Source organism: Rattus norvegicus, chromosome 2, assembly GCF_036323735.1.
Source record: "Rattus norvegicus strain BN/NHsdMcwi chromosome 2, GRCr8, whole genome shotgun sequence".
Lineage (NCBI taxonomy): Eukaryota > Metazoa > Chordata > Mammalia > Rodentia > Muridae > Rattus > Rattus norvegicus.
In genome coordinates this window covers 186,582,527-186,595,382 of record NC_086020.1, presented here as the reverse complement: position 1 = coordinate 186,595,382, position 12,856 = coordinate 186,582,527, and the positions used below count along the sequence as shown (strand labels likewise).

At 45.1% G+C, this 12,856-nt stretch overlaps 3 non-coding genes across 3 annotated transcripts; all 3 read right to left on the bottom strand.

Annotated features, from left to right (window-relative positions):
* Positions 1-189: 189 nt before the first annotated feature.
* Trnav-cac1 (transfer RNA valine (anticodon CAC) 1) lies at positions 190-262 on the bottom strand. The gene has a single exon. It is a non-coding gene; the product is annotated as a tRNA-Val (tRNA).
* A 4,881-nt stretch (positions 263-5,143) lies between these two features.
* LOC120101310 (U1 spliceosomal RNA) lies at positions 5,144-5,308 on the bottom strand. Its single transcript, XR_005501683.1, has one exon. It is a non-coding gene; the product is annotated as a U1 spliceosomal RNA (small nuclear RNA).
* A 6,319-nt stretch (positions 5,309-11,627) lies between these two features.
* Trnan-guu2 (transfer RNA asparagine (anticodon GUU) 2) lies at positions 11,628-11,701 on the bottom strand. The gene has a single exon. It is a non-coding gene; the product is annotated as a tRNA-Asn (tRNA).
* Positions 11,702-12,856: the final 1,155 nt, after the last annotated feature.

The window sequence follows — 12,856 nt, the reverse complement described above, 5'->3', positions numbered from 1 at the left end:
GACACTGACCTAATCGTATTGGTGGAGGATGACCTCATTTAAGCTTCCAAAAGCTCAGGGGACCTAGCCTTTCACTGATGCATTTGGAACACCAAACATTTACTTATCTAAACTCACCCGCTCAGGGAGAGCCTAATAAGGTATGTTACCCCATTGTGGTAACCATAAATTGGTTAAAAGGAGACCAAGTGTTTCCGCCCGGTTTCGAACCGGGGACCTTTCGCGTGTGAGGCGAACGTGATAACCACTACACTACGGAAACTGCCTGTTGGAAGAGCGCCTCTGAGAGATTACATAAGAATCATGTGCCTACTATCCCTACCATCCCTACCAGTTTCTAACAGGGAATCTAAAGGCATCTTAAAATAATTTTTTTTTTTTTTCGGAGCTGGGGACCGAACCCAGGGAGCATCTTAAATTTTAACCGGCACACTAGTGATCCCTCAGACAAACAGTGTCTGAGTGGCCCTGTCTTAGAAGTTTGCGTCCACAGGCCCTAGGGTCGGGCTGCTGCTCCTCACCAGGGTTCAAGTTTATGAACTGTGCAAAGGTGTTATCCTCCGAGGGAACCCCGGTGCTCTCGGAAGCTACAGAATCCCGGGCATTTGAGTATGTTCCTGATTCTGGACACTCCACTTAAGCCCTGCTCCTGGGACGCAGAGGGCTGCAGGTAGCTTCCCCCCCCCTCCCCTTTTATGGCGCCAACAAACGTTCCTGTTCTTGACCCTTGAACAAAGATCGGTGTGTCTATTCCACTCAGAAGCTGTTGGACTCTTCCTCTGCCCCTGCGCTCTACTTTTCCTGTGTTGCTGCTCTCTCCTGTGACCTCCAGTGGCCTGCCCTCAGAAGCCCTGATTTAGCCTTTAGTGTCTCCGACTCGGAACCCAGAGGGGGACCCTCGGGTCCCAGATGGCTGTCATTTAGTCTGTGCAATTCTACATCCAGTACTTAGTCATCTTACAAGTTAAGATATTTGGGTTTTTGTTTTTAACTAAATATCAACCCAAGCCAAGCCGCGCGTCCGAAGCGTGGATTGTATTCGTTTGAGGACCCCCGCCGCCAGATCAAGTGTAAATCACTGGGAGACTCTGGCATCGCTGACTTCAGAAGTTCTTTGGTCTTGAGGTACCTTTCTGAAGCACAGCTTTAGTTTATTCTTTACAATTTTGGAAGCATCTTGCTGCTGCTGCTGCTGTTTCCCTGTTCAACTAGTTAGGAAGTGCGATTTTAAACCCAGCACAGTTCACCTTGCAGCAAATTGCCAGAAGGGTGGAGAGAAGCTGAGTCTGAACTGATCTCGATCGATCGATCAGTCCATTTTCTCGAATCCCGTTTTCCTTGGGAGAGACCCGGCTTGTCCTCCTCTGTAGCCAGAGACTTCCTGATAGCTTTAAATGGTGAACTTTCGAGAGATGTTTCTCTCCCATCTCTCACAGTCTATCGTCGTACTCACACACCCATCTAGAAAAGACTAATCTTCAGTCGCGTCTAGAGCTTTTGGGGGTACAACCAAGACAAGACGAAGGTGGCAGATGTCCATTCTGCTACAGAAATGGGAAGGGCAATGGGCGCCCAAAGACCACAGAGGTCATGGGTGCCCACTTGCCTCGCCCGCCCTGCAAGATTCCACAGAGACTTGACACGGAGTCTCCGCAAGCTAGAATGGAGGCAGCATGCAATTCTGCCTCAAAAAAGAGCCACTCGAACGGTAAGGAACTCAATCCTTCCTCTGGCTGGTTCTAGACAACAGACCCATAAGATCAAAGAAAACGGGTAACAATAGGACAATTCAGCGACGTCCAGGGTAAATCTAGAGTCTGATGTTAAACAGATCTCCAGTACCTTTTCCGGTCTTTGCTCAAAATTAAGAGTTCACAAAAGGGGGCATTATGTAAATAAAAGTTGATAGACACTTGAAAGAAAAGGTTCTGAGGAAAACAGCGCTGCCTTCGATTTTCACAGGACCGCAAGAATGAGCGTCCAGGACTGGAAGAGCACAGGTGCATTGATTGGGTGCAAGGCTCACAGATTAGTTCAGACTCCTGGTGCCGAACCTTGCTGCACCTATCCAGGTTGTCTAAGTCCCTTCATCCTTCAGACTCCTTTTAAGAGGTAAGGATTCTAGGCTGGAGAGATGGCTCAGTGGCTAAGAGCACTGACTGCTCTTCCAGAGGTCATGAGTTCAATTCCCAGCAACCACATGGTGGCTCACAAACATCTGTAAAGAGATCTGATGCCCTCTTCTGGTGTGTCTGAAGGCAGCGACAGTGTACTCATATATAGTAAATAAATAAGAGGTAAGGGTTCCTGAGGCCTCCAAACTCTCCCCTCCTTCTCACACTGGTTAACCTCTCTCCCACCTGCATCCTTCCTTGTTTGTTTTTCTTTTCTTTCTTTTTTTTTTTTTCCCGGAGCTGGGGACCGAACCCAGGGCCTTGCACTTGCTAGGCAAGCGCTCTACCACTGAGCTAAATCCCCAACCCCTCCCACCTGCATCCTTAGTGTCTCTCCTGTGCCATGACCTTGCAGGGGTCAGTTGTGAGATGTGTCCCTGACAAGGCTACACTACCTCTGCACTTGTGGACACTGCAGACAATAATGTTCTTTGTTGAGGCTGTGTGACGTTGAGGTAGTTTCTGAGGCTTTGGTTCACCTATCCATTATACTGGATACCATTATTTAGGTTTCTTATTTATTCTTAGTTTTCAGGTAATGAATTACACTGAACAATGACAAATGTTCTTAAGTGAGATGTTTCCATATGTTAAGTCTCTTTGAAAAAGGATTACCTTGTTTACCTCATGCCCTGGGTGTGTCTACACATGTCTGCCGTATAAAACGTTCCACATGTATTCATATGTATTTGTTGAAAAACAAAAATGAATTTAATGGGTTTTTCTCACTAAGCCCTTTCCTAGAGATAGAAGTAAATGCTGATCTTCAAGCTGGATGTGGTGGTGTTCTTCTGTATCAGGGCTCAGGGGTTCAATCCATCCTTGGGCTGCAAGGCCAGTGTGTGTGTGTGTGGGGGGGCGGCATCAGGAATTCTGTTTTGAACATAAATCTTGATTCTGCACCAACAAACTACACCGTAGTTGGCAATTGACTTAAGCTGTTTATGTTCTGGTATCATTAGTAAAATGCCAGCTTCAGAATCAAATTACTTGGATTTGTGATATGTAAATTTGCTTTAAGTTTGATGAAAATATAGCATTCAATAAATGAGAGTGTCCTACCCGCATTCCCAGCAGTCTGTGGGGGGTTGTCTTCCTCTCTGCCACACAGAACACTGAACTGAAAACTGAAGAAGTTGCCAAAAATACATGTGTTACCCAAATCACCCTGTTAGCTTCCAGAAAATGCAGACCTAGTTGTGGAATCAGAAGAGGCTCTGAATAAGTGAAGTCCTGAGGTAAGGCCTTCCCCTAGTGAGGTTCAGGGAGACAGAGAGGCCTTGCCTCCTCAGGGAACCTAGTGCACATGTTATAGTGTGTAAGGAGAATGTCCCTCATAGTGTTCTTTCCCCTCACCCTCCAGAGAGTCACAGCCTCCCTTCTCACTGGCTACTCCTATAAAGATCAGATAAATCCTCTGTGAGTTTGAGGCCAGGTTTGCAGGGCGAGTTTCCAGACAGCCAAGGCTACACAGAGAAACCGTACCTTGAAAAACAAAAACAAAAACCAAATCAAGTGTATGCCCACCACCTTGCCTGTTATAAAAAAAGACATGTAAGAGACTCCTTCCTTAGATTGAGGAGCAGACTCAGTCGTTCCCCTTCGCTGGTCCCTTCTCTAAGATCTGATGTAGTCTCCTCTTCAGTTAAAGTAGTTTGTTATGAAGATCTTGTTTACAGCTTGCCTGAAAGAAGGATGTGGAAGAAAAAGTGTCTAGATTCAGCTTTTCTCCAGTGCTACCTCCTTTAAATTGAAATAATACTAGTTTGAAGAAGTGAGGCTACCTGAGATTTCCAGGGGTTCACTTGATCACAAGACCAGGATCCATGGGGAAATAGAGATGGAAGCCTTCGATGTGGTCCTTTGATGTTTGGAGAAAGAGGGAGTAGGTATGGGGCTGTATTAAAATAAAGGGCAGTCGAGTATAGTGGTCCATGCCTTCGTCCCAGAACTTGGGAGACACACAGGCTCTCCATGAGTTCAAGAGCAGCCAGCCTGGTCTACATAGTGAGTCCCTGTTTCAAAATAAAATTTAAAATAAAAGGCAAGAAAACTAGGGTGATAAGTGAAGACAAATTAGGTGAAAAGGTGAATTTTAAAATTCTTACACTTAAGATGAAGGGCAGAGAGACTATCCCTTATAACTAATAAGTTTTAAGTATCATAAAGATAGAAAAAAAGTTGAAGATGCCAAAGCTCAGGTCCAAAGTCACTGAGATGTCAGCAGCAGAGTAAGAATGACACATAGGGGTTGGGGATTTAGCTCAGTGGTAGAGCGCTTGCCTAGGAAGCGCAAGGTCCTGGGTTCAGTCCCCAGTCCCCAGCTCCAAAAAAAAAAAAAAAAAAAAAAAAAAAAAAAAAAAAAAAAAAAGACACAGAATTAAAATAAAGCTACAGAGCTCGAGGACACCCTGCCATACTCAAAATAGGCTCTCTGTTCTCCGCAGAGGCCTCTGTTGCCTTGAGAACGTCTCTCCATCAATCTTTAGTATTTGTGTACCTTCTGCTAATATTGCATTTAAAGTTGAAAATAAAGTCAAGCATAATTTTCCTTATTCAAGCTTGCTCGGCCTTTATACATCCCAGGACTATCTGCCCAGAGATGACCCAGTCCCACACCAATCTTTAAACAAGAATACACTCCCCAGAGTTACATACAGTCTAATCTGTTTCATTGGTGGTTCTTATTGTGAAGTTCACAGAAAAATGGCCACTTGGCTTTATGTTTTGTAGGCCAAGAGTTAAATACTAGTAAAGTGCCATTTAGCAACCAATATACAGATTGTAAAAAACCTAAAAGATCCAAGGATCAAAAAGTACCACGACCCTGCCTGTTTTAGTGACCTGGTACTTGCAAGTAGCAGAGACTAAACCAGGCAATATACCATAAGGAGTGGAGGTTAGTAACTCATGAGGCCACTAACTTTCTAGACTAAAAACTTGGTTATCTATCTTTGTACAACAATAACCAGGGGAGCGCGCGAACGCAGCTCCCCCACTACCACAAATTATGCAGTCGAGTTTCCCGCATTTGGGGAAATCGCAGGGGTCAGCACATCCGGAGTGCAATGGATAAGCCTCGCCCTGGGAAAACCACCTTCATGATCATGGTATCTCCCCTGCCAGGTAAGTATGCTTTCCCACCGCACAGCCCCGACTCACAGCCGCCGCCCCTCCACTCTTAACGCACGGTCACTTCGCGCCGCCCGATCGCGGCCCCCTAGAGATGTATACGCCGTTCCGGCACTTTGCTCACACCTAGAAAACCCCCGCTCTCTCCCACGCCGCGCGCGAAATCCCTCGCGTTTCCGCGGCAGGTGAGGGCGCGGCGGCCTCTGCGCGACCTCATCTGCATAAACCACGCCCCCGCCAAGCACCCAACGGTGACACCACGTCCCTACCTCTCGCCGCCCGCTCGGGGGGCCTGTCGAACTTTCTCGTTTGCGCGGTGCTGGAGCGTTGAAGGACCAGAGACGAATCATCTTGCATCCTCTCTTACCGCTAACTGGTTGCCCACCTCTAGGTCCCAGCATCCTTGTGACTGATCGATCGTGTTGGGTATGGACGGACCGTCGCTGGTCTTCTCCAAGTCGGAGAAAGTCGTCAGGCAGCATATATATATACTCTTTTGTGTGTGTGTTGTGAAGGAGGAATAAGTGTGTGTGCCATGGCTTGCGTGTGGAAGTCAGAGGACATTTTGTGTTTTGTGGCAGTGGAATTTCCCACAGCCTGGGCTCCATGGATCAAGATCTCAGTCAGGCTTACCTATTATGCCACCTCTCTGTCCCCTTGAAACTTTGTCTCTGTCTCTATATGTCTGTCTATCTGTCTCTCTGTGTTTGTGTTCTCTCTCTCTCTCTCTCTCTCTCTCTCTCTCTCTCTCTCTTGCAGGAGCTGGGGACCGAACCCAGGGCCTTTCGCTTAGCCACTGAGCTGAATCCCCAACCCCCCCCCCCATCTCTGTCTCTGTCTCTGTCTGTCTCTCTGTCTCTCTCTCTCTCTCTCTCTCTCTCTCTCTCTCTCTCTCTCTCTCTCTCTGTCTCTGTGCTGGAGTTCCTTATATAGACCAGGCTGGTCTTAAACTCACAGAAATTCTTCTGCCTCTGCCTCCCTAGTGGTGCAGTTAAAGGTGTGCACCCCCACACCAGGCTTTTGTTTGTTTTGTTTTTGTAGACAAGGTTTCTCTAGGTAGCCTTAGCTGTCCTGAAATTCACTCTACAGACCAGGCTGGCCTCTTAATTCAAGAGGTCTGCCTGCCTTGCCAGTCAAATGCTGGGATTAAAGGTGTGGGCGACTACAATCTGCTCCCAGTGAGCTTTTGATTAATTAGTTGATCCAATTTTTAAGTCCTTGTTTTTGTACAGTTAACCAATAAACAAATGCTGGTGAGATTGCTTGGCGGTTATAGAACATCTGCACCTTCAGAGAATCAGTGCTCAATTCCCAGCAAAGACATGGTGGCTCACAACAAAAGGATATGATGCCCTCTTCTGGCATGTATGGGTACCTGCAGACAGAGCACTCATTAAAACAAACAACAAAGCCATCTAAATAGAATTTGCAATTAGTTAACCAGTAAAGGGCAACTTCACTTAGACAATTTTACTATTGCTTGATGAGGTAACCTGTGGAATGTCTAACACTTGAGCTATTTTATTTGTTATTTAAGGGAAAAGAGCACGAGATCTATTAAGTTTTACTTTCAGAATAAGCTGGGGCTAAGGAAATGGCGCAATTGTTGAGAGTGCTTGCTGCTCTTGCAGAGGACCAGAGTTTAGTTCAGTGCCCAGCACTCACACCCACAGCTCCAGAGGATCCAACACCTTCTGTCTTCTGTGGGAACTTGCAGGCACGTGCGCATAACAGACACACACAAATAAATCGTAAAAATGTTATTCGTTTAGAGCAGAAATTCTTATACGCTAAAAACTGGTGAAATCAAGAATTATGGATTGAGCTGCATGTGGTGGCTCAGGTCTTCCCAGCACTCGAGAGGCAGAAGCATGCAGATCCCTGTGGGTTTGAGGTCAGCCTGGCCCACTGCTGCAACCAGCACAGCTTTGGGACCGAAGAAGGGACAGACACACATACAGAAGAGCTGTGACCAGACGGGCAGGGTGCTGGTGGAGTCGTGGCAGAAGACTGGCAACTCAGCCCATTTATCAGACATGGTAGAAAGAGGACCAGCCAGCCCATGTTAGGTTCTGAAAAGAAACCAAGCCTGGCGGTGCACGCTCTAATCCCAGCACTCTGGAAGCAGAGGCAGGTGGATTATGGGTTTGAGGTTGCTTGGACTCCAGATTTAAAAAAAAAAAAAATTAAGGGCTGAGGGGTGGGTAGGGTATGTCTTAGTTAAGGTTTCCATTTCCATGAAGAGACATCATGAACATAGCAACATTTAATTGAGACTGGCTTACAGTTGTAGAGGTTCAGTCCATTATCATCATGGCAGGAAGCATGGCAGTGTGCAGACAGACATGGTGCTGGAGAAGGAGCCAAGAGTTTTCTATGTCTTGATCCACAGGCAGCAGAAGGAGACTGTGCCACACTGAGTAGAGCTTTACCATATATAAGATCTCGAAGCCCACCTCCACAGTGACACCCTTCCTCCAACAAGGCCACACCCACTCCAATGAGGTCACCCATCCTAATAGTGCCACTCCCTATGGACCAAGCATTCAAACACACGAGTCTATGGGGGCATAACCATTCAAACCACCACAGGGTACTTGCTGTTAAGTACAAAGCTCTGGATTTTATCCTTGGCATAGCAAGAAAGAGAAACTACTTTCTACTTTAGAAATTAGAATGCCCAGGTGGCTGTGTCCCTGGTCCAGTGGCTACTGATTCTGTGATCATCAGAAAGTCATTTGATTACTCATGGTGGTTTGAATCTTAAGTGTCTCTCAGAGGCTCTGTGTTTAAAAAAAAAAAGTTTTAGTTTTGGGCTGGAGAGATGGCTCAGGTTAAGAGCACTGACTGCTCTTCCAGAGGTCCTGAGTTCAGTTCCCAGCAATGATAGCTCACGACCATCTGTAATGAGATCTGATATCCTCTTCTGGTGTGTCTGAGGACAGAGACAGTGTGCTCACATACATGAAATAAATAAACCTTAAGACAAAAAAAGTCTTAGTTTCAGGCAGGCATGGTAATATGAGTTCCAGAGGTACACAGAGAAACCCTGTTTCAAAACACAGTCTTAGTCTTAGTCTCCAGCTTTGGGTTATGAAGAAGGCAAATGGAAATGAGCCATTGGGTATCCACCCCTTAACGGGAATGCTGGGATCTCAGCCCCATTCCCTTCCTCTCTTTTTTGCTTCCATGTCGTGGACTCGTTTTGTCCTGACACCGTTCCACTTAGAAGTGCCTCTGCCCCACTGTGAAGAACCCGGAGGCAATAGGTCTACCAGATCATGAACAACTTTTTAAAGCAAGCTGTCTTCCCTCAGAGACTGATTAATATCCCCACAACAACAACAACACAAAACAAAACAGCTTAAAATTAATGGATACTTTAAGAGAACTAATTGTATATTGAGCCTTCATTCAAATTGTAATTAATTATTACACAAATGCTTGTTAATTCTTCACTCCTTCCACAGCTGCCAGAAGCTCTCACTTTATCCTCTGGATCTCTGTGGCAGACCTTATATTCACTTACTGCCATGCAATGACACAGTCTCCCTTTGTCATTTTGTCATTCTGCAGCCCACTTTACACTACTGTAAAGCTATCCGAACACTTGAGAACTTCATTGTGCTAACATGGTAGCTACTGGAAGCCAGGGACACTGTTCTTTCCAAGTTCACTTTCAGACTGAGGGCTGTACTGAAGCTAGAGGTCTTGAGGGAGAAGAGTGTGGCCGGAGAACATTCGTGTTATAGCTGTATACTGACACCTACTGGGCCTGTAGGATTTTATCACTACCAGATAAAACATGAACCACTTTTCTACGCAGCAGAATCAAATACCAGGAAGTACCCAAACCAAAACAAATACCTCAGAACAAATCAACTGCCAATCAAAACAGACTTAGATTGGCTTAGCTGCCATGCGTTACCTAACAGAGAAAGAGTCACTGCTCAGCAGAAAGATAGATGTGCATTTCATAAAATCAAACCAGAAATCCATATGTACACCACTGATGGAAGAAAAAGAATCTACAATATACAGACAGAGATAAAAAGTTATTATCCAATAACAGCACTTAGTGTTGAAAACCCAAAGAGGGCTGGAGGTGTGTGTGTGACAATGCACACCTTTGATCCCAGCACTCAGAAGGCAGATGCAGGAGGATCTCTGAGTTTAAGGCCAGCCTGGTTTATAGACTGAGTTCCAGGACAGTCATGACTACACAAGGAAATCTTGTCTCAAAAAAAGTTAATAAAAACAAACCCTAATAGCTAAAGCCAACAGATAAAGGAATGAGTTCGGCGGGGCTGTTTCTGCACAGGGTGACAAAAGGTGTGGAATTCTATTGACTATTGTCTGTCTCCAATGGAGAATTCATATAGAAACAGCACTCCCTCCCTCCAATTAAGGGATAACATAAAGACAATATCATAGCTAGTTGTATGTGCCAGCCTGTCTAGGTCATCGTATAAAGATTTTTTGGTCCAACATGATGCTAGATATTTTGGCAAAGGTATGTTTAATTAAATTACTTACTTAATTGTTTCTGAGACAGGGTCCCTTTACATAGTCTTGCCCTGAACTCACCATGTAGACCAGGCAAAAGTGTATTTTAAATGAGATTAACTTTTACATTGGTTAATGCTAAGTGAAGAAGAATGTGAATGGGCTTTATCCAATCAGTTGAAGATCTTAATAAAGACAGGTTGACCTTCCCAAAGGGGGAGTCACTTTTATATATACATACATACACATATATAATTATTATCTATTATATAACATAATTATAATACTATATTATTTGTCCTAGAAGATGCACTTAAACCAAAATTCTTCCAGGACTCATTTGCTGGAACTCACACCTCTAACTTTTGACTTGCCACAATGATATCTTAAAAAATATTGATCGATCAGCATGTAGCTAGAAGAGAAGCCTGTTTCATCCTTCTGGAAAATGCTGAAGAACAGAACATGCTATACTAATTCTATCCTGTTACTCACAGGAGACAGAGAGCAGGCACAAACATTGGGGTCAATGAGTGAGGATTTTCTCCTGTTGGGTAAGATGCGTGGCACAAAGCTCTTCAAGAAGTCACACTGGCCAGGTCCCCTCATCCCTGGTTGACAAGGTCAACAGAGAAATAATCACAATTGGGCAAACTATCTTGGAGATGCAGCTGACGACCAGACAGGGAGATGTCCTTCTTACTTGATGTCCTCATCTCCCACTGCACAGAAGAATAGCTACGCCATTCCTGGATGTATTTCTATAGTTTCTGTAGTTTACCACACTATCAGGAGTATGAAGCATTTTTGGTTTAATAAAATAAATTGGAATATAAATTGGTTCCACCTTTATGGAAAGTTATTTTATAAGGTCGGTTGCTCAGAAGTACAAACACGATAATCTCCATGCCATAGCATTTGTAAGTCTAGGGCTCAGACTCTTAGAAATATTTGTACAACTGGCAAAGAATATTTGTAGGAGAATGTCTGCGGCAGCACAGTGTGTGAGCAAAAGAAGCATGGAGAGAGCTTAATTTTAAATACAACATGTACAGAAATAAATACAACGGAGGAAGAAACTCAGAGTCCCTAGACTCTTTTTTTCGGAGCTGGGGACCGAACCCAGGGCCTTGCGCTTCCTAGGTAAGCGCTCTACCACTGAGCTAAATCCCCAGCCCCTCTAGACTCTTAAAAAAGGATTTGCAGGTTAGCATAGATGCTACAGGAGACAGCGGCTGGTAGATTTTCCTGACAACAGTGATGAGCTGGCACAGGTGCTGGCTCCTGTTCTGCATTAGCAACCCACATCTCAGCCTCTTACCTAGTCTTGCAGTAACTCTCCAGGGATCAGGAGAAGGTTTAAAAGGAAAAAAAATTTCACCGATTCAATGAGTTCTGTTGGGGCTCCCTGGGTATTAGTTTGACCTAGGTCCCACCTGTGCAGAGCTGACCTGTCGCAGGGCGGGGCGGGGCGGGGCGGGGCATCGCATCAACCTAGGGCTCAGGAATAGTAAGCAAGAACGAAAACGATGAACCTTGCCTTTCCTGGTAGCATTATGGAATGGAGCAGTTATTAAAGCCAGTGTGTCCTGTGGATAATGTAGTACGTATTATTATTCTCACTTTACAGTTGACAAAAACAAAACAACTTTCGTACAGAAAGTTGTCCTTGGTCCACCTGCTGCGAATTACTGGCTTCTCAAATTCCCTATAACATTTTGTTTGTTTGTTTGTTTGTTTTGGTTAGGATAAGAGACTATAAGAATGTCTTATTGTAGAGAAAACAGCCTTTGATACACAATAAAAGCCACGAGACGTCCCTGGGTGGGCTTGAACCACCAACCTTTCGGTTAACAGCCGAACGCGCTAACCGATTGCGCCACAGAGACACAGGGAGAGAGGTGTCTGCATTCTCAAGGAGAGTGAGTTGCTCGACTAGCCAATAGCCCTCGCAAAATTCCTGGGTTAGTTACACTGCCTTGAAAATTTGGAGTATTTAGAGCGGGAAATACAATTGTTCTTGTCCTTTGATGCCTGTGTTTTGAGTCCATCCTACTGAAACCTGAACATCCGAACTGCTCCCAGAATCAGAACCTCCGCCCCGCCGGTGACAGGTCAGCCAGTCGGCTCTTCGAAGTAGGACCTAAGCCAAGCGAACACCCAGGGAGCCCCAATAGAACTCATTGAATCAGTACTTTTTTCTTTTTCTTTTAAACATTTTTTGTCGAGATTATCATGAAGTTTCATCATTTTCCTCTCCAAACTTTCCCATATACCCCCTTCTAACTCTTTCAAATTTTTGGAAATTAAAAAAAATTGTTGTTATGGACACATATACATGTGTATTGCATATGTATGTATGCTTCTAAACACATAAGTACAACCTGCTCGTTTCTGTATAATGTTACTCGTATGTATGTTTTCAGGGCTGACATTTGTCACTCTTCTCTGGGAAAGGACCCCGGGACCCAGCATTCCTTAGTTGCCTGTAGTTCTTTGTGTAGGGTTGAAGTCTCGCGAGTTCTCCTATCCACTTTGGCATGTGTATTGTACTCGCTCAGCTCATGGTTGTACAGTCATGTTGATGAGACACTATGGGTCTACCTTCTGACATTTCTAGGCGACCCAATCTCACGGCACACTCCCTGATTCTCTGGCTCACATGATCTTTCAAACCCCCTCTTCCACAACATTCCCTGAGCCTTAGGAGTGAGGTCTCACCTCCATGTCGCACCTGCAGGCCCATTACTCTGGGTGGCAATGGTGTTAATATTATGAAACCATCATAATTCTTTTGCCTTTCCGTTTGGTGAGAGCAGAAGCCACAGGACTCCAACCTATGACACAACCACAGGAAGTAGTAATAAGGACCCCCGCTTCTGGCCTTCTTTAATGTTCCCAGGGTTTCTGGTCACTTCACTCCGAGACAACGGGAGTGTAGAAGGTGGAAAATGAGCTGGAATGAGAGGAGCATTCGTAAAGTCCCTCAAAGGCCTTCCACTGCCGAAACGGAGGGTTCTCCTTCCCTCCCTTCTTTGTTGCAT